Source organism: Acomys minous, assembly GCF_964271855.1.
Source record: "Acomys minous genome assembly, chromosome: 5".
In the NCBI taxonomy this organism is placed as follows: domain Eukaryota; kingdom Metazoa; phylum Chordata; class Mammalia; order Rodentia; family Muridae; genus Acomys; species Acomys minous.
The window spans coordinates 127390681-127411365 of record NC_140494.1 but is presented as its reverse complement, the minus strand read 5'-3'; the positions used below and the strand labels follow the sequence as shown (position 1 = coordinate 127411365).

Sequence of the window (20685 nt, the reverse complement as noted above, 5' to 3'; positions counted from 1 at the left end):
GAGCCTTGCTTGCTTTCATCTGGCTTCCTCCCGACCTGCATCGCTCAGGAACCCCCTGACCAGGCGCTACCCACATAGGGTCTTCCCACGTCAAGCAAGAATCAAGACAGTAGCATGCACCCCCCACACACACACGGTCATGGTTGCAGGCCCACCTGAAGCTCTCGTCCCTTGTCACTCTAAGCTGCATCAGGCTGACAATTAAAACAGCCAGCAGAGTCTTTCCACAGCTTCATAAATGAAGATCGGCTTGCCTGCCTGCGAACTCCTCGCCTCCTCATTTATGCCTTTAAATTCTCTAAATACACTCTTGTGTTGCCTTTAACACAAGTATCGTTTTTGAGGAAAAAAAATTTGATAGCAACCTGATCCACTTTCTCTCTTGTGGAGATAAATATCATTGTCTGCTTGAACAAAAAGAAGCCTTTTATTTTAAAGCCAGCTTGGCTGTTCTGCCTTATTTTGGGAAACTTATCACTAATTCAAGCTTTTTGTTTTTTGTTTTTGGTATAAACTCTATCCCATCCATGTGTCTCTTTCTCTGTGTTATGTATGTTTATCTGTGTATGTATGTTTATCTGTCTCTGCCTCTGCCTCCCACTCTCTCTCTCTGTCTCTCATTGTCTTTGTCTCTCTGTCTCTCTCTGTGTCTCTCTCTGTCTCTCTCTCTCTCTCTCTCTCTCTCTCTCTCTCTCTCTCTCTCTCTCTCTCTCTCTCTCTCTCTCTCTCTGCCATCAGCAGGATTTGAACCCAGGACCTCACACACTCTGGTCAGGTGGTCTAACCACTGAGCTACGCCCCCTAACAGCTGCACCACATCTCTACTGTCTTTCCTCTGTATCCGTTTCTCTGGGGTGTGCTTAATGGTTTTCATAATTTTCCGACTTTGCTTTTGATTTGAACCTTTCCTCTCTTGCTCCTTCTACAATGTTCTCTCCAGGAGCTGCTGTAGTACTCCTGTCTTCTCACGCTCCTTCTCGTTTTCCCTTTGACTCCGGAGTATTTTGTTTTTAGTTATTTTATGGGTCTAGGCAGACCATTCTTCTAACACCCCTTTCATCTCTTTTTTTCTCAAAATACCTCATTTCTGAGATTTTTCTAAGCCTGTCCCTATCCTCTTGCCTTCCGCTCCCTCCTTGCGTCTGTTTTACACTATTCCTTTACAGCTCTCATCCGTTCTGTGCGGACATGCTTCTGATGTCTGTGACTATCTGTGAGCACCTCTTGGTCCCTGTCCATGGGATTTTTCCCATGATCCCACTCTGTTGATCATCTTAAATGAAATGGTTTTCTTTGCTAGAAACAGAAGCAGCATTCTTCTATTCCGTGTTTTCTGGATGGAAGCGTTCAGATCCATACCCTCCCATCACTCCTGACATCCCCAGCTCTGACGTCCTGCCTTTTCCTTGCCCCCGACATTTCTAACAGAAGTCGTCTTAATTCTTACCCCCAGAAACTCAACTTTGTTGGAGAGGGGCATCACCTGCATTTATGGCATGAAGGGTCCCCCACTTCTCTGACTTCATTACTCCTAACCTTGATTCTCCATCAGCAAAGCTCCTCTGAGACTTGGCTGTTCTAGCCAGAGCCATTGTAGAGCCACATAACGTCACCCACCTTACAAAGAAAAATGTTAAGTTGGGAAGGATCTGTTGCTCGCAGCCGGTGATAGAATACCACAACATTTAGAGAGAGTGATTTGTTTACTTCTCTAACTTGGGACGTGAATATTTGATTTCCTGTGGCCATACAGCGCTAAGTTGAGGTTGTTACTTAGTGAAACCCAAGGTCATCTTGAGTGCTTCTCAGTCCTTCTATTGTGCTCCCCTGACTAAAACTGCTCAGCTTTTTTTGTGTATGGATATATATTATGTTATTTTGTTGTCATTTCTATAATGGGCAGAGCTTCAAAAACTATGTCACTACCATAGCCATCTCCCAGAATCCTGCCAATGTCATTTCAAGCAATGTCAAGAGGTAATTCTGGGAATGCAATAATTAATTTCCAAAATAAAACAAAACTACTTATATTTAACAGCACGGATTGATCCTTTTTTAAAAGTATGTTTAGAGAAATAATACTAGCACACAAAAAGTATATACTGTGATTTCTTTTCACACAAAGTTGAGAAGCAAATATATGCTGGTATAACTTAGAATTAGTTATTTATTAAACAGGGATAACGAAAAGGAAAGAGACCCAATTAGACTTTCTGTGGCAGGGAGGCGTAAATACATTCTGTAACTTTAACTGGTAGTAAGTACATAAATTCATGAATATAAAAACTTTATCTAGTTGTACATTCATTAATATCTGTGCATCTTACAATATGTAGGTTACATCTCTACCACAGTATAATAATTAAAAATTAATTACTTTTTAAGAACAGAAGTCTGATTTCCCCCCAAAGGAATTTCTGGTCATATTCTTACTTCCCTTAAACTTAGCACAATTCCAGGAATATAATAAGAATAAAGGAAATGTTTGTTCTCTGTGTGGAATGGGAGGCCATACTCTCAAGCCATGGATGACCTCATCTCCTACCGGGAGTCAGCATCTTTCACAAAAATCTAATCTCTCTGTCTCTCATTAGACAACCACAGGAAGCCACAATCATTTGTTTTGTTCAATTTAATTTAAAAAACTTGCATCCTCTATAGTAATATAGCTGGTTCCCTTTTAGGCACATGCAGTTTAAAACAAAACAAAACATGATTCTTATCTTCAAGGTCTTCACAGTAAGTCAGTCTTTTTTAACTTTTAAGTTTATTTTTATTGATGTGTATACACGTATGTCTGCTTGCTGATGTGTGTACTATATGTGTGCAGTGCCCACAAAGGCCAAAAGAGGGCAGCAGACTCCCTGGATCTGGAGCTACTGGTGGTTGTGAATGTCCACACATGTGCTGGGAACTGAACCGAGGTTTTCTGCTGGAGAAGCTTGTGTTCTTCACCACTGAGCCACCTCACCAGGCCAACAGTATTGTGTCTCAAATAGGACTTAGTCTATAGGCGGGCAGATTATTAAGATTGCAGCCCAAATGATAGGTTTAAAAGCCAATAGCTTCCAAAAAGATGCTGACCAAGGTACATTTAAATTTAATAGACCATAAACTGCTGGGCATCACTAGAAATAAAATGCTAAGGTAGAAGAAATCGCTCCATTCCCTAACTCAAGACACCAAAGGCTAGCTGTTCAGACATCAATACAATACAAGATTTGTAGCGTGGTATTTGAATGATGGCCTGGCACAGCACTCCAGCTGCTTCACAAATACCCTCCCACATTCTAACTAAACACAGGATGCCAGGATAGGCAGAGCATCAGTTCAGGCCCAGTAAGAAAAGACAAGCTTTCTTCACACATACAGGACTCACATGTGGACCTTCTTCAGTCAAGAGAAAGCATGTTCTAGGCTTGCTGCCCTGCAGATTGAAAGTTGGGCTGCATAGAGGAAAGCTCTGAGGGATCATGTTTGTCTCTGGGCCTATCCTCTTGATGGTTCCACAGAGCTCAAGAGTTGGCTGTAACACCTGCCTGACCCTGGACTTATACTCAGCCAATATTTGGAATAAGTGGAGATAAGAATTTTTCTGAGATTAGGGAGAAGTGGACAATAGCACCTTTTCATCAGCTAACAGAGCCATATGTGAAATGGGATGTGTGTGTGCATGTGTGTGTGCATGTGTGTGTGCATGTGTGTGTGTGCATGTGTGTATGTGTGCATGTGTGTGTGTGCATGTGTGTGTGTGTGCATGTGTGTGTGTGTGCGCGCGCGCACGTGTGTGCGTGCATGTGTGTGTGTGTGTGTGTGTGTGTGTGTGTGTGTGTGTGGTATCTTTCAACATCTTCCATTTCCTGACACTGAAATCTTCAGTATGGGTACAGCAGATAAGGAACACCCATCAAAGGGTAAGGTGTTTATGTTGACTTTTTGCCCCCCCTCCCCCCAGCTCAAAATGGCAAAGTCACTTGGGAAAATGAGCCAGCAGATCAACAAGGTTCTAAATTATTCTTAAGTCAGTACTGCAGTTAATTTACTGTCACAAGCCACCAAAATATTTATAGCTATTTTCCAAAGCTTAATGCAGATAGAAAGTGGTTTTCACAAATAGCAATTAAATATATCACTGATGTTAATTATAATAATTTGCATTAATAGAGAGGAAGTGATTTTAAATTTCCTTGCCAAAGATCACAGATTGCTGACTCTGCTCTATACTTTAGGTGGAATTATCTCTTCAGCTATGGATCAAGAGGGTCAGGTGGCTGGCAGGATTTGTGGTAATTCAGCTAGTTGTGTGTGTGTGTGTGTGTGTGTGTGTGTGTGTGTGTGTGTTTAGGGAGTGAACCTTTGATCTTGTGGTTGCCAAGCACAGGCTCTACTACTGAGTTAATATGATTCTAAGAATATCAGCTCTGAGGATATTCAACCCAGCAGATGCAGTTAGGCCTCCTCCTCTATCTGTACATAGAGAGGAGAGACTTGCTTTAATCTTGGTTCTTAGACTATCTGAACATGCGCCCGAGCAGGAACCTGAGCATGCGCCTCACTTCTGAGAGCCTTCTTACATAAGAGGGGAGCAGTAAGAATCAGCTGGACGTCCTCTGAGTTCTCCTGACAAAGCTTTCAACTTTATATTGTCCATTGAGTCCAACACAGTGATCCTTAGAAACGAGGTCAGCCATCTTGAAAATGTGGCCACAAAGGATCCTGGGTAAGCTTAGTACAAGAAATGCTTGGCTTCACGGTAAAAGCACTTCAAAGCCATCTTCCTGTACGATGGCAGTGTTCTGGGCTGGAAGGAATAGTACTTTCCTAATTGAAACAATGGAGTTAATTAGTGGGAAGAAATGCAATTCCCCAAATTAAGTTCTGGCAAGGGCATTTTGATTCAGAATTGCCAAGAAATCCTCAATGGCTGTTTCTATACTAGCAAAGCAAAATGTACCCTGGCATGAACTCCAGAGAGTAGGGACAATGGAAGTATTCTCTCACAACATCAAGCCACACACCAGAAAGTTAAAACACATAAAATAAAACTACAAAAAAGTGCATTTAAATATGTAACTTGTCAGGGAAATAATCTTCGCTAAAATAATAAAATTAACCACAAATAATTGATTAGACCAAATCTGTCATATCAGAGTTACTGGCATTGTCTCACTGGCTTTGGTTTTCAAAGGCATCTTGTCTTATACAGGGAAAGGGCTAGAGGTGCGTGATTGTCTGATTGTCTGCAGGTGTGAGGCAAGAACACCACCCCTCATATAGGAATTAATGAACCAACAGTGGGCACTGCCATGGCTCACTCCAAGGGATCCCCTTTTGTTTAGCATAGTGGTAAAACTGAGAGAAACAACCATCAACCTAAAGGAATTGGTTTAAAAACAAGGCTAACAAACAGAGGTTCCATTTAATGACTTATGATGAGTATTCACTCATGTTTGTCAGATATGAGTCAAAGATTCTCCAACCTTTTCCAAGAAAAGATCCCCTTTGATTCTCTCCCATTCTCCCAATTTATATGTAGGAATAAGAAGAAGGCAGACAATAAAAATGTCTCTGAAAATACTGCACATTAGACTTTGCTCACTGCCAGATGTTGAAAACACTACTGGGGTGTTTGTCAAACAATTTGTTTGGAGGTTAGAGGTGTTGGTTACTTTTCTGTTGCCTAGATAGATAGATAGATAATAGATGGATAGATGGATATATAGATAGACAATAGCTGGATGATAGATGGATAGACTGATTGATAGATAGATAGAAAGAAAGAAAGAAAGAAAGAAAGAAAGAGGGCTTTAGTTCTAGAAGGGATGCTATCCATCATGGTGAAGAAGGCCTGACACCAGAAGTTATGAGGGCAGCCTGGCAGTCAGAAAGCAGAGAGAGAGAGAAAGAAAGAGAGAGAGAGAGAGAGAGAGAGAGAGAGAGAGAGAGAGAGAGAGAGAGAGAGAGAAGAACAGGAAGTGGATCCAAGCTATAAAACCTTCCAGCCCAGGCCCATTGACCTACTTCCTCTATTGAGACTGCCCCTCCTAAAGATCCCCAAGCACCACATCCAGAGGCCAGGTGCTCAAACACAGTAGCCTATGGGAGACATTTCACATTCAGACCACAACAACAGAAAAGCCTGTGGCAGGTGAGGGAACTGCAGGAGGAATCCTAGGAGGCAGGTTGTCATGGGAAGTTTCCATCCTGAGAGACTGGCCCACCAACCACGTATCTTTCCAAAATCCTTCTAAAGGGACCATAGGGCACAGACGTGAAGGAATGCTTTCAAAGGGCAAGCCAGGCCAGGGGCTGCTACTCAGCAGGGCAGAGGGCTGCCTAACCAGACACAGAGAGAGAGCAAGAGGAAAAGCCAAGAGCCACAGCCAGAGACGTGAGGCCAAACAAGGCTCTGTTTCAAGACACCGGATCGTGAAACAGGATGCTGGGGAGATGAGTGGGAGGCAGTAAGGATGACTTGAGCGTGATGACGATGACTCGTCAAAACCGAGCTGCCAAATATGATCAAGCCATCAGAGGTTGATTCTAAACACACAGACTTCGGAGCCTGGGAAAGCAGGAAACATTTCAAAGACAGGGGAGCAAACACTAAGTGACTCAAAATAGAAAGTGGGCAAAGGACAGAAGCAGAATAAAGCGTATTAAACATAAAATCAATATCAAACACCACATATTTATCTAATATAGTATTTCATAATGAAAATTTTTGTCATGATCCTAGAAATATCCTTTTGTGACCCCGTGTTAGAGTTTGTTACTGTCTAGGCTATTTGGGTATGCAATGTTTCTATAAAAACATACTATCCTAGCCTGCCTTCACCAGGAATCTGAACAGACAGAAAACCAAACCTGGCCCAACACCCTTGCCTGGGGAGGTCTTGGGCAGACAAACTTACTCTTGCTGTTGAGCTAAGCTGTATCTTACATGGGCTGGCACATGTGCACACGTGTACACGTGGAAGCCAGTTGCCAAGCGTAGGTTTTATTCCTCAGTAGCCATTGGCTTTTTTAAAGACAGGTGTTCTCCTTGTCTGGGGCCTTGCTTAAGGTAGGCTGACATTCTCCTAAGCCTCTGGGATGCACCTACCTCAGCCTCCCCAGGGATTATAATAAGCACAAGCCACCTCAGTCAACCTTTACATAGATTCTGCACCTTGAACCCAGGTCCTTATGCTTCCACGGAAAGCACTGGGCAGACTGAGCCATCACCAGCCCCATAAGCCTTCTGAGCTATATAGTCAAGGGCTTATCCTACAGATGAGACCAGAGAGAGGTGAACTGCATTGTGGGAGGCAAGGCAAGAGAGGGTGAAAGGCCTCTCTCTGAGTGTCCCTTGGGGTGGGAAAAACACCTACAAATCCAGCTGTGAGCACAGATCACCCTCCTCTGCCAGAACATGCATCAATCTGATTCTTATCCAGCTGCACTTCTGTCAAACAGTCCCTCCTGCCCCGGGTTTTAAATTATTTGAAAAATTAACAGCCTCTATAGATGTAATACTGTGAATGGCCTTGTGATCCAGGGAGACAGTTACACCTCTGGAGATCTTTAGCAAATACACAGAGACCTGGGCCGTGTGAATTTCCTCTCTGCCATAATTAGCAGCAGATGGACGACTTTCATGGGGCCACCTGTCAGCAGGAAGCGTCTCCTTACACTTCCTACTCTCTAGAAGGAGCAGGATTAAAATAGACCCTTCGAGTTTGCTTCAAGTGCTCTTAAGGGTCCCCGGTGCAATTGGATCTGCCAGATACCGACAGGGCTCAAGGGACAGCCGCTGCTGGCACCGGCTCACCTGCAAGGTGTGAGGCCAGGAGACAGGGCGATATTTCTCAGCAAACTTTGAAGAGCAAGTCAGGAGCCAGGCTGTGCTGAAGCGTCCCATTTTACTAACCTTTTTATCCAATTTGGAAATACAAATAGAGCTCTCAGGGTGTAATTAGCAACGGCGACTCTCGATACCTGCTTTCCAAATTTGACCTTAATGGACGTTCATTAAAGTGGGCTCTGACTTCATAGCCACGTTAGCAGAAAATGGAAAAGTCCATCTATCACTGTCGGCTCTCATTTTCTGCGTAATCATTCCTGGAAGAGAAGCGTGCCCGTGAGTGTGTGCGCACGGGGCGGGGGCAGTGGTGGGGGTGGGGAGGGAGGTGGCAGAGGTATCTAAGGAGGAAATGCCGGTCATCGGAGCCAAGAGCTGGTGCGTGGGTTCCTGGAGAAGCTCTGGCATCACTGGGCAGTTGAAGATCAGGACACTGACCTGGATTCTGCTCTCTCCTGGCATTGGTGTGAGAGTCCCAGGAAGTGACCACATGAATCCTGTTCCATAACTTCTGTCAAACAAGGGTAGTAACAACGTGCCTACTGCTAGAAACACTAAAAAAAAGGTGTGCTCCAATTGCTATAAGGACTATGGATATTTTGAGAATGACAGTTGCAGTGGTGATGGGAAAGGGCAATAAAGCATTACACTTTGATAAGGTCACAAAGGGGAGAGAGATGTGCACAGAGGCTACTTTACTTCACTGTCCCCTGCCCATTTCCAGCGCTCTCTCTCTCTCTCTCTCTCTCTCTCTCTCTCTCTCTCTCTCTCTCTCTCTCTCTCTGTGTGTGTGTGTGTGTGTGTGTGTGTGTGTATGTGTGTGTGTGTGCACATTTACATAGGTTCTAGGCATCAAGCTTGGGTTCTCTGGCTTGAAGCACTTTCCTGATTGAGTCACCACCCTGAAGCCATTTTCTCTGTTTTTATGGAGTCTATTTAGGATAGTTTTCTTATACCAGTTTGAAGTGCATGAAACTCTTGTGCATGACAAATGAAAAGCGAGGCAAGATGGCTCCCGGCTCAACCCTAGAAAGCTGATGAGGAGCATGTATCCTTGCAGCACAGGAGTCGCAGCCCTGTGGGGCCCATGGACACCATAAAGTGACGAAGAGCACTGGGTAAAGAGTGTGCAGTGAACAGCCTCAGCTAGCCCTGCTAGACAATGTTACTTCCACCGGTTATATGTAAGCATTTTTTTTTAATGTATACATATGTGTGTGCATGCGCACATGAGTGCAGTGCTCATAGAAGCCAGAAGAGGGCAGCAGATATCCTGGAACTGCAGCTACAGGCGGTTGAGAGCAGCCCAGCACGGGTGCTAGGAACTGAATTCTTGTTCTGTGAAAGAACATAAAGTGTTTATTACTGAGTTACTTCTCCAGCTCTTCCAAACCTGTTCTAATCCCACTGTTGGTTATGTTCTCAAAACACTCCCAAGCTGCTATGGGTGTGAGCTTTGTAGGACAAGGCTAAAGTGAAGAGGGAAGCCTTCTTCCCTCTGTTTCTGTTTTTAACAGTCACCAGGAAAAATGTGTGTGTGTGTGTGTGTGTGTGAGTGAGTGAGTGTGTGTGTGTGTGTGTGTGTGTGTGTGTTAGAAATGATAATGGCAAAGCTTCCCAACTGATTCATTTCCACTACAGACTTTCTGATTCTTTTGTCCACTAAGAGACTATGCCCACAAGAACTAAAAAGTGCCCCTGACAGTGAAAAGAAAAACTATTGGCAAGCTAAAGAAAACCCTAAGTCAGACCTGGTAGCAACAGCTACTTTTGAGGCAGAGGCAAGAAGATCACAAGTTCAAGGTCAGCCTGGTCTACAAAGAGAGTTCAAGGCCAGCCTGAGCAACTTAGTGATTCCTTATTGCAAAAGAGAAAACCAAGTAAACAAAACACAGTGAACAAAAGGGCTGGGGATCTGGGTTAAGAGTAGAGCATTTGCCTTGACTGTGTGAGGGCTGGTGTTTAATCCCCATTGAAATACAACACACACAGGAGAGAGAGGGGGGAGGGGGAGGCTAAGCAAAGGAGGTAAATGTCAAGGAGAGGAGCAGCTCTAGAATGTCAGTCCACATGAAAATCTCCCTGGAGACTTCTCATTCTATTTAATCTGTATGAAAGAAGAGCCACCAGTCATAAGTGGGGGCTGCCTCATCTGGTTTGATGCAAGATTCTTTTGAAACCTGGGGTCCTGCCTACAGCCTCTCCTGATACTTCCAACCTCTGGACACTGAATACCTAACACACATCACATCTTTAACTGGGGACTTTCCATTTAACACACAGAATTTTACTTTAAGGAACCTTTATTTAAAAAAAAAAAAAGTACTTGTCCTGGTTAGCTTTAATTGTCAACTTGACACACTGAGAAAAATCTCAGTGAGGAAATACATTAGACTGAACTATGGCCACGTCTAGAGGTGCTGCCTAAAGTCAATTGTTATGGAAAGACACAATCCACTGAGGGTGGCACCATCCCTTTGGCTTGGAATCCTGAGCTGTGTGAGAATGGGAAATGGAGCTTATCACAGACAAGCAATTGAGCAGGCATGAATTTGTTCTTTCTCTCCTCTTGGTTGTTGATGTGACCTAGCCAACGGTCTTCCCAAGAATGATGGGCCATATAGAACCTAAAATTGTTAGCTGAAACAAAGCCTTTCTCCTCTTAGTTAACTTCCAAATCAAAGCAACAACTTAAAAACTAAACTGATATTTTTTCCAGGTATTTCAGAGGGGGAAACTGGAGCTAACTACTGTCTCCAGAATCCTAAGTCAGGACGTCGACGCAGTTACTCTGCATCCTGACAATCCAGTTCTACCCTGTCAGCACACAGATCGCTGATTACCCTCTAATCTCAAATCTCTCTCCCACAGGGCCAGGTTTTGATAGTAGATCCATTTCTGCAATATGCTGAAATGTAAAGTTTCCATTCGTTGTTTGGTTCTTGTACATATTTCCATGTGGTTTTCTAATCATTTAAATGTGATACATCTTGTAAGCAGGACGTGTGGGTTAGTCAGTGCAGCTGGCCACTTGTTGTGGCCCCAAAGGCTTAGCACTAAAGCCAATACGCACATAAATGTTTGACAAAGACCCTTTGGCTATGAGGCTGCTTGGCCAGGTGGAGGGGAGCCCTTCTGGGAGGCCGGAACTGAACAACCATGTCCCAGGGCAGCTGAAGCCAGCCATATGTAAGACCTGCACAAAGGTGTTCTTTGGGCTCCTGGTACCTTGGAGCCAGGTCAGACAATAGAAATAACCGCCATTTGCATGACACTTTCAAACTGACACACACACACACACACACACACACACACACACACACACACACCCCTAGGTTTCATCTCACGTCTGGTCAGAAACACTTCCTCTCAGCTGGAGATGGGGCTGTGTGCTGAGCTGATGGGCTTTTTTTCTCCACGGTATAAAAACAGCTGGAATTTACACAATGAGTTTGTTCCAGTTAAACGACAACTCAGTTTACAAAAAAAAAGGGAAAAAAAAAAAGTAGTTCCGAGCACTGGCCCAAACACCTCTGCTCTGTCATGGCGACCTTCCCTGGTAGCAAACAAATGAGAATCTTGGTCCAGTATTGATCATATCGGAAGGAAAGATGAGGGATGAACTCCCTAGCAGCTATGGTAGGTCAAGACTGGCACATGCCTATTCTCAAGTGAGGCAGCATCAACAGCATCATAAACATGGGAAACCTGGATCCTGGAAATGTTATCTCACTCAACCTCACTTGTCATCACGTGAGATAGTCAATGCCCCCAACCAGTCATCTCAGTGGGAAGCCTCTTCCAGGGCGGGGACACTTGTCCTGGTTAGCTTTAACTGCCCACAGGATACAGGCTAGAGTCACCTGAGAAGGGCGTCCCTAATGAGGGCTTGCCCAGTTCAGTTGGCCAGTGGGTGTGTCTACAGAGGGCTTGCCTTCATTGTTAGTTACTGCAGGAGAGCCCAGCCCACCCTGGGCAGCATCATTCCCCAGGCTGTATAAGAAAGCTGTCTGCACACAAGATTTTGAGAGAGACATAAACATCATTCCTCCTTGCTTTCTGCTTCAAGTTCCTGCTTCCGTTCCTGAGGCATGGTCAGTGGATATGTTTTACAGGGAAGTGAACTGTGCTGGGGCTGGGCGGGGACACTCTTCCTAGACTGGAAACATGGCCACCTGGAGACCAGAACACAGCTGGGTAGTAATGGTCATGAACCTCACAGCCCTGCCAAAGGTTCAGGGTCAACTCCATCCCTGAGGGAAGGGGGGAGTGATGGCAAAGCGTCTCCCCTCAGGCCTAGAACCTGTAGACAAATGAAGGGGCGGGGGGGGTGGGGTGTGCAAATGCTCTCCCTGGACAACTGCTTTCTTTGCCTGGCTGTGGTGTGCTGCTCCTGGATGGGTCCAGTCTCAGCGGGCTCTCAGGTGGGAGGTGGTGTATCTAAGGCGAAGGCCTATCCCATGACACATCGCTTTATTAGCCCATTGCTTTTATTCTAGTAAATGTCCAATTGTGTGGGCCCCCCCCCACCTCCCATCAATGGAGAGTCTGTGGCTGATACTCAGATGATGTCCCTCTGAGCTTTCCTAGTTCCTCAGAAGGTCATGGGTGACACTCTGTAAATCCAGTCTGAAACAGCGTTGTCTCGTATCTGCCACTACAGCTTTAGCAAGCTCAGACCTCTGCGCTGGAAAATTCCCACTCAGCCTCCAGAAGGCAAAGCAAAGATAAGGTCTTGCAAACTGAGCCAACCGACTCCTTTGCTCCGCACAGCATCTGAAGGGAGCCAGATGAGCCGCTACCTTGTCACTGGCCTCTGGCCAAGAGAGGGAACTCAGAAGCCGCTCTGGGCCGCCTCTGCCGCAGCCCTCCCTGTTTCCCAGTGCCTGCCTGGCCTGTTCTTTCAGGAGTAGAGAGGCCGCTCTTCCTTACCCACCTCAGACAAAACCCTGCCTAGCAACTGGGGCTTTCTTTCTGTGCAGGAAGGGTGTATCTCCCAGCCCCCAGCACCAGTCATTTCCCCATAAAACAAAATTTGAGGAGCATTGGGTAGAGAGGCGGAAGAAGAGCAAGGTGATGCTGGTGAGAGGGACATAAATAGTTAATTTGATAGTGATTTAGAATGACTGCTTGCTGTTTCTGATTTTTTTTTTTTAAGCTGCAGCAAGTAGAGGAAAATGCTGGAATGGGGCTGCACACAGGCATTTCATTTAGATTTAATAAGACCGATTATTAGCAGCATATTTCATGACAATTAAGAATTCTGACAGCCTCCCATCCACCAGCTTTAATGCGCACCACAAAAATTAAAATACTTATTTATACAACAAAAGTGCTAATAAGTTCATTTTGAGAAATGCCCTGAACTCACACAAGTCTTAACTTTTTACAGGGGAGAGAGAATGACTCAGAGGTAGTTCTAGGAGTTCAGAAAGGAAGTGGCAATTAAAATCCCCTATCCTGACCTAGCTGTCCTCTGGGAGAACCAAGTGCCTCACTCCCCGGTCCCTGGACGGACATGCATGTGTGCGTATTCTCCCTCCCTCCCTCCCTCCGTCCCTCTCTCTCTCTCTCTCTCTCTCTCTCTCTCTCTCTCTCTCACACACACACACACACACACACACACACACACACACACACATTGCTTGTGTCCAGCCTAGGAAAAAATCAACTAAAAGAAACCGTTTATTTTGAACCACAGTTTGGGAATCTCAGTCCATAGGTGGCTGGTTCTGCTGCTTATAGGCCTACGGAGAAATGCTAACATCGTGACAGAAGGGCATGATGTAAGAAAGGGGCTCACCTCACCATAGCTGGAGATGCAGAGCCACTGAGAGATAGCCAGGGACCAAGGACAAAACAGACTCTTTAAATACTTGCCAACCATCAAGCAGTTCACTTCTTCCTGCTTGCTTCCACTGCCTAACAACACGCGCAGCTACAAATCCACCATGCGCTGCTTAGCTTTTTGCCAACTTGACACAGTTAAGGGTCATCTGGAGAAAGGGATCCTCCACTGAGGAAACACCTCCACCAGATCGGCCCTGTGCTCAGGCTCATGGCGGGTGGTCTTAAGGAATGATTGTTACAGGAAGGCGCAGCTCCCTGTGGGTGGTACAAGCCCTAGGCAGGTGGCCTTGCTGGGTGTAAGACAGGCCGCTAAGTGCAAACCTGGGGAGCAATCCAGTGGGCATCACTCTTCTGTGGCCTCTCCTTTACTTCCTGTCTCCAGGTCCCTGCACTGTCCTTCCGCCTCAGTTTCCCTTACATGCTAGACAGTAAGCTGTAAGATGAAAGAAGCCCTCGCCTCCACGCGTTGCTTTTGGCTGTGGTATTTTATCATAGCTGTCAGAGGCCAGACTAGGGCAGATCAAGTCATGGACAATGCTAGAGCCCTCGCGATTCAATGACCTCACAACAGCTCCACACACTGGAGACCAGACACTCAAAAGAGGAGTCTTCGGGATGAGGGAGAAAACTTTATCTCCAAGCATAAATAGATACTTAACTCATATAACGAAGGATTTAAATTGCAGCCCTGCCCCGAGACTGATTCCAAGACTTGAAGTAAGTTGTTAAACTTGACCCTCAAATTATCACCCAAAGAGTATAGCCTACCTTGTGGGCAGTCTTGAAAAGTTAGCAAAATAACGTCAATACAGTGTGTAGGCCGGCACCTCGAAATGGGCACTAAAGTCACGGCACTCGGTTCACGGGCACTAAAGTCACAGTAATGACTGCTGTGACATTACTTATCACTGAGTAAATGTGGTATTTGGCACTTTCTGCTACAGCTCGTGTTTCTAGCCTTTGCTGAGCTATGCTTTGGGTTTGAAACCGTCTCTCCACCCACCAACCACCACTACCTCAGTCTCCTGCCAGCTGTCCCCACGGTGGTATTCCCAAGGTCCCAGAATGCCTTGCATTCGGGACTTCCCTGAGCTCCTACTGCAGAGGGCCACTCCCTCCTTCATCCTTCCTGGCCCCCAGCCTGCGAACCGGGGGCTGAGAACTGGCACAGGCATCTGATCATCTCTAGGGTTTCACAGAGAAGAGGCTTGCGACACGCCTACAGCTGACGGTATTACGTCCCCACATCCACCTCCGGCCAGCTCTCTTCACACCGTGGTTCTTCCCCAGGTCCCTCTTGGCCCCCATCAATGTCATCAAACACCTAGTGACTTCTTTAGGCCTGGCTGAGCCCACCCAGTAGCAGCTAGAACTATGGGAAATAAACCAGTGGCTACAAAAAGGTGTGTCCTGTCCCAGCACCTGTAAAGGTCACCTTATTTGGAAGATAGTCTTTTGCTGAGGCTTAAAGAATGCCGAGATCAAGTCACCCTATATTTAGAACCTAAGTGCAACAACAGGTGTTCTTTTAGGAGAGAGGCAGGGAGAGGGCAGTCTCTCTCAAGTACAGAATGAGAGGAGGAGCAGATGGGGCCACACAGCCTCAAAGGGCACCTGGAACCAGCAGGGCCTGGATGAAGAACGTGAGACTCTCCCCCAGAGGCTGTGGAGGGAGTGCAGCCTCACTAACACCTTGATTTTTAGTAATCCAGACTCCATCACTGTAAGAGACTGGATCCCTGCTGCTCGAAGCCACCCACCCAGTTTGGCAAGCCTGAGAAACTAACATAAAAAGCCAAAGAAACTTAGCCATTAGCAGGAGACTGTGAAGCGCCCATCCCTAAGCTCACAAAGTCAGAGGAAGGCAAGTGTCTACAGAGCAGGTGAACCACTTAGAGATGGGCACCCTGCTGTCAGCCTGGCCTCTGGGGAGCAGTGTCTGCTCTGCGTCATCCCTGCACTAGTTAAAAAAAAAAAAAAAAAGCCTCTGTCCAGAAAGCAGGCCACCACCTGGCACACGTTTGGACACACTGGCTTCTGTCTCCCTCTGCTCCAAGACCCTTGAATGCCAACCTGGAGTCTCGGACCCCACGGGTTTCTTCTCCTGATTTATGCCGTAGACACCACAGCTCCACATCTTTGCAGTCTGTTTTCCTCATTGTAAAATATAGACAAACCAATTAATATCTTTTATATAGGCTAGAGCTTATAGACAACAACAGCAACAAATATCTAGCTCTGGTGCAGGTGCCAGCAAGCAGAGGATAAATCTTTATTGTGTTATTTTCTTACGTCATCAAGACTTTCCTGGGGAAAGGGTCACATTTACTTGGAAACACAGCTACTGTGCAGTCATCAGGGGCAGAAAGTCATTCTTGAAACCTCATGAATAGCAAGACCTTCGAATCTCTACGTTCATTTTCCTTTCTCCTTCCAAAGAGAAATAACACAGGCCACTAACTGAAAAAAGTAATAAAGTATTAATTCTTATTAATTCTACATGAAGTATTTAAGAGGGAGATCTCTATGGACCTCACCTGAGGCCATCACAGAGACCCACTGAATCATGGAAAATTAATGTCACAAAGGGCCTTTATTATCTAATTGAAGTCTTTCCTTGCATAGATGGGGAAATTGAGGTTCAAAGGAACAGAGATGCCCAGGTCATGCAGCATGCCTGTTAGCACTGAGGCTGCTGTGCACAGGTGGGCCGCAGGCTCCACGGCCTTGCCCCACTCTCTTGAGAAAGTACAGCCAGCCCAGCATCCCCATAGCTCTCTTCCCTACAGCCTCTATCTGACTCAGTGAGGGCCGTGTTAACTCATGAAGGTGCATGTCCAAAACTCCATTGCAGGTTGGCCTCATATTCAGCAGCAATGGAGAGAAAGATTGGTATGTATCTGGAACACACCTACTGTGCACTCATTAGAGGCAGAACATTATTGCTGCCTTATAATTGATACCAAAGACTGGAGGGGAATTAGCTGGCTTTCATCTTAAACACCAGCGCACATGACCCATGTCTGAGCAGGAAGACAACATTTGGAAAGATCTTGAAGTGCTTTTGCTATAGTTAAAGTGTGATCAAAACACATTATTTTGAGAGTCAAAATATCTAGTGTTTTAATATTAATAATGTCATTTTGAATAAGGTACCATACAAGAAATCATTGTTAGGGCTGTAAAGATTTCCATAGTACAGAAAACGGGAAAAGTACTGAGAAAGGGTGGAGGGAGGGAGGAGGGAGGGAAGGAGGGGGGAGGGAGGGAGGGAGGGGGAGAGGGAGAAGGAGAGAGGGAGAGAGAGAGAGAAAGAGAGAGGGAGAGAGAGAGAGAAGAGACTAACACAAGATCCAATTTCTTTTCTTTTCAAATATTTAAGGCAGGCATGCATTGCCAAAGATAAGGACATAAATTGACAAAGAAGAGGAGTAATTTATTTGCGAGTCATCCCTCCCACGGGTCTGTAAATGAAGCCTACCCCAAGAGGAACCACACTTTACAGCTTATGGGCCGGGAAATTAAGCTTAGTGGAATTCTCACAGGATGGTTAGAACCAAGCCTTCTGAATTAGGGGCTGGTCAAGAGGAACCAGTGATGGCATTTTCAGAGGCTGAGACGAAGCATTTAAGTAGCATCTTTACATGCAGGCCAAGATGAATATAAACAGAAACTCTGGACCAAGGCACAGTGGTAGTGAGAAACCGGGGGCAGGTGTCTTTCTTTCCCTTCCTCCCTCCCTCCCTCCCTTCGGTCCTTTTGTCCCAGGGTCTTGTGCATACTGAGCTTGCGCTCTGCCTCTGAAGCACAGCCACCCTAGACAGCTGGTTAGAAGCCGCAGTGTGGCAAGGGACCTACGACCCCATACTTTAAGGCTTTTTCAGTTTTACGTGTATATGTCTATGCCACAAGCTGGTGGTAACTTCAGAAGCCAAAAACAGGAATCAGACCCTGTAGAGCTGAAGTGGCGGGTGGTCCTCGACCGACCAAAGTAGGTCCTGGGGATGAACCCTGGGAAAACATCAGGTGCTCCTAAGCACTGAGCCATCTGTGCAGCCCAGACCCTGGATTTCAGAGACCCAGTTCGCATTAGAAACATAGAAGGTTCTAGCTACGGAAGACGGACAAATGCGATTTAGCTCTGTGCCTCGGTCTCTACTTCTGTAGTGTGTACATAATAAAATACCCACCTTATAAGGCCGTTGTGAGATTGAAGGTCAAGCTCGTCAACATCCCAGCCTGGGTGGGGGAGTCACAAAGCCCCACCCTGAGCTATGGCGGCTTGTGGCTGCTGGGGAAAGGGTAGTCAGTCACCTTTCTTCTGGGCTATGACAGCTGGTAGGTGGACAAACCCATGCTGAATTCGCAACCCCACACCCGTGCACATGCATGCTGCACTAATGGCATTTGATCGGTTATTGGGGGAGGAAACACAAAATAATATGAAGGTGAGGGGTAGGCATGTTCGCATGGAGGGGTGGAGGAGCCTCTAAGCAGTGGGAGGGAGGAGTTGAGGGTAGATACAATCAAAATTAATTGTATATGTGTATGAAATTATCAAACACTGGGCTTTCAGCTTTGTCATTTCCCATTTGGTTCTCTGCAGAGGATCTGTCTCTCATTGGTAGCCAGACAGCCCCCTTCTCTACCCATGAGCACCAGGATTAGAACCTGTTGTGCTTTCGATGGGCACTGGGGATCTGAACTTGGGTCTTCACGCAAAGCAAAGACTCTTGCCTGCTGATCTGTGCACCGTGTCCTGAGAATGCATTCCTATCTCACTTTCTTTATCTTGCTTTATAAAACAGTGTCCCACTGTAGCTCTGTCTAGCCTGGAACTTGCTGTGTAGATCAAGCTGGCCTTGAACGCATAGAGACGCACTTGTCTCTGACCTCAGAGCACTAGGATTAAAGGTGCACAGCACCACTCCAGGCTTAATATACTGCTCTCCTGCCACCGCCGCCATCCCCCCACCCCCACCGACCCCGATTGTATTATAAATTGCTAGTATGTCTCAATCAAGGGACAGTAAGCCTCTGAAAATCGGGGCTTGCATTGTTCTCGTTTTTCTTTCTAGCATCTCCCCACACCAGCGTCCTAGATGGCACCAACATGTGTGCCATGAAGGGAAAGGAGTTGGAGTGGCCCTGATGTACACACTGCTTTCTGGATCTGAAACTGTGAAAGTCACGTCAGCCTTCTACAGATCGCCCAGGATTTATAGCATCATCTACAGCATGTTTCAAGGACTTTGTAGGCCAGAGAGGGAAGGAGGAATCACAGAAAAGCTACGGCCCTCTAGAGTGAGGGGCCAAACACCAAACACAACGTAAGTCTTGCTGATGAAGCAGCCTAGCTAAGCATCTCAGGCCACTCACAGAAGCCCAGGAGGCTCATGGGAGTGCCAGGGCCCCTACCTAATTATAAATTATGCCAAGAACTCAGCCAGCCAAGGGAGCTTACTCTGGCTGTGATTCACAGAACTTCTGAAGTCCAAAATCCATTCTGTGGTGTGGGATCACCTTCCCCATAAACACGCACTAGGGCACCAAAACCTTTGTTTCTACTCCAGGGGATTCCATACAAGGAAGACCATGGCCTACACCCCTATCCAAAGGGCTGATGCACCCAGGGTATGAGCTGCCCAATAAAAACCTAAGGAATTTAGAATATGTGGGGCTAAGTTCTTAGGTGTCCATGGGTGTGAGTCAAGGTTTGGGAGTCCCCTTGAAGAATGTCTGCTCCCATGGGCAGTTCCTGCCCAATAGGGCTAGTCTCTACCCCGCCTCTCTGTCTCCAGGCCTGTAGTGTACTCCGGCCCCTCTTGCTCCAACTTTAACCTTTCTGAAGCATAGTTTTATTCGGTAAATGAGGAGAGTAGCCAAAGCCTAAGCCTGTCCTTTTTAATTCATCTCATATTTTGCTTTAAGAATTCTAAGTATTTTCTTAAAAGCATGCATTCATTCAGAAGCATTATCCATTGTTTAGCCGCAAGGACTCATGGGATTTCATTACAAATAAGCTTGTCCTGGCATGTCCTGGACAATGCAAGCAAGGGGGAGGGGGTGGGCAGTTTCTAAATCAGTCAGTATAAATGGGATTATTCAATATTGATTGTTCTCTGGGGTAGGGGTCAAGGTTTAAACCTATGGCTTCACATTCACCAAATGTGCATTCATATAGTCTCAGAACTCCACCCCCAGCCTTGCAATTCTTCATTGCGAAAAGTTCTAGCTGAGTGAATTTTTCACTTCACAAGAAAGACTTCTTCCATATACAGTACCTTAACTCTCACAACAACCCACTCAGAGCCATATGTCCTTCCTGTTTCACTTACAGGGACATCAAGATGAGATAGTGACACCGCTGAACATCCGGACCCTGAACTTGAATCCAGGCAAACCTTACTCCTTCCTTCTAGCCTCATTCCTTAGGACACTAAAGGCTGCTGCTAGCAGAAAAAAAATGTCCTGTAATCAAAGATGCCTTAGAAATTCTGGTGGTCTTTCTGAAGAGCCAGTCTGAGAACCTGTTTTCATAGTAAACACCCCCTCATCCGGGCAAAGCCTACCCCAGCTCTGATGGCCACAGGACTCCACTGGAGGTGGTTCTCAGACCCTATGGTGGACACACACACACACACACACACATACACACACACACATACACACATACACACACACACATACACATACACACATACACACACATACACACACACATACACACACATACACACATACACACACACATACACACACGCACACACACATACACACACACATACACACACATACACACACACATACACACATACACACACACATACACATACACACACATACACATACACACACATACACATACACACACATACACACATACACACACATACACACATACACACATACACACACACACACATACACATACACACACACACACACACACACCCTGCCAGGTCACCTAATTCAAACTATTCCTCCTTGGC

General features: G+C 45.9%; 1 long non-coding RNA gene across 1 annotated transcript; it reads left to right on the top strand.

The window, feature by feature from the left end:
• Window positions 1-16471: 16471 nt before the first annotated feature.
• On the top strand, window positions 16472-20156 carry LOC311597637. The gene is made up of 3 exons (XR_014779292.1): window positions 16472-16585; window positions 18772-19023; window positions 20034-20156. It is a non-coding gene; the product is annotated as an uncharacterized lncRNA (long non-coding RNA).
• Window positions 20157-20685: the final 529 nt, after the last annotated feature.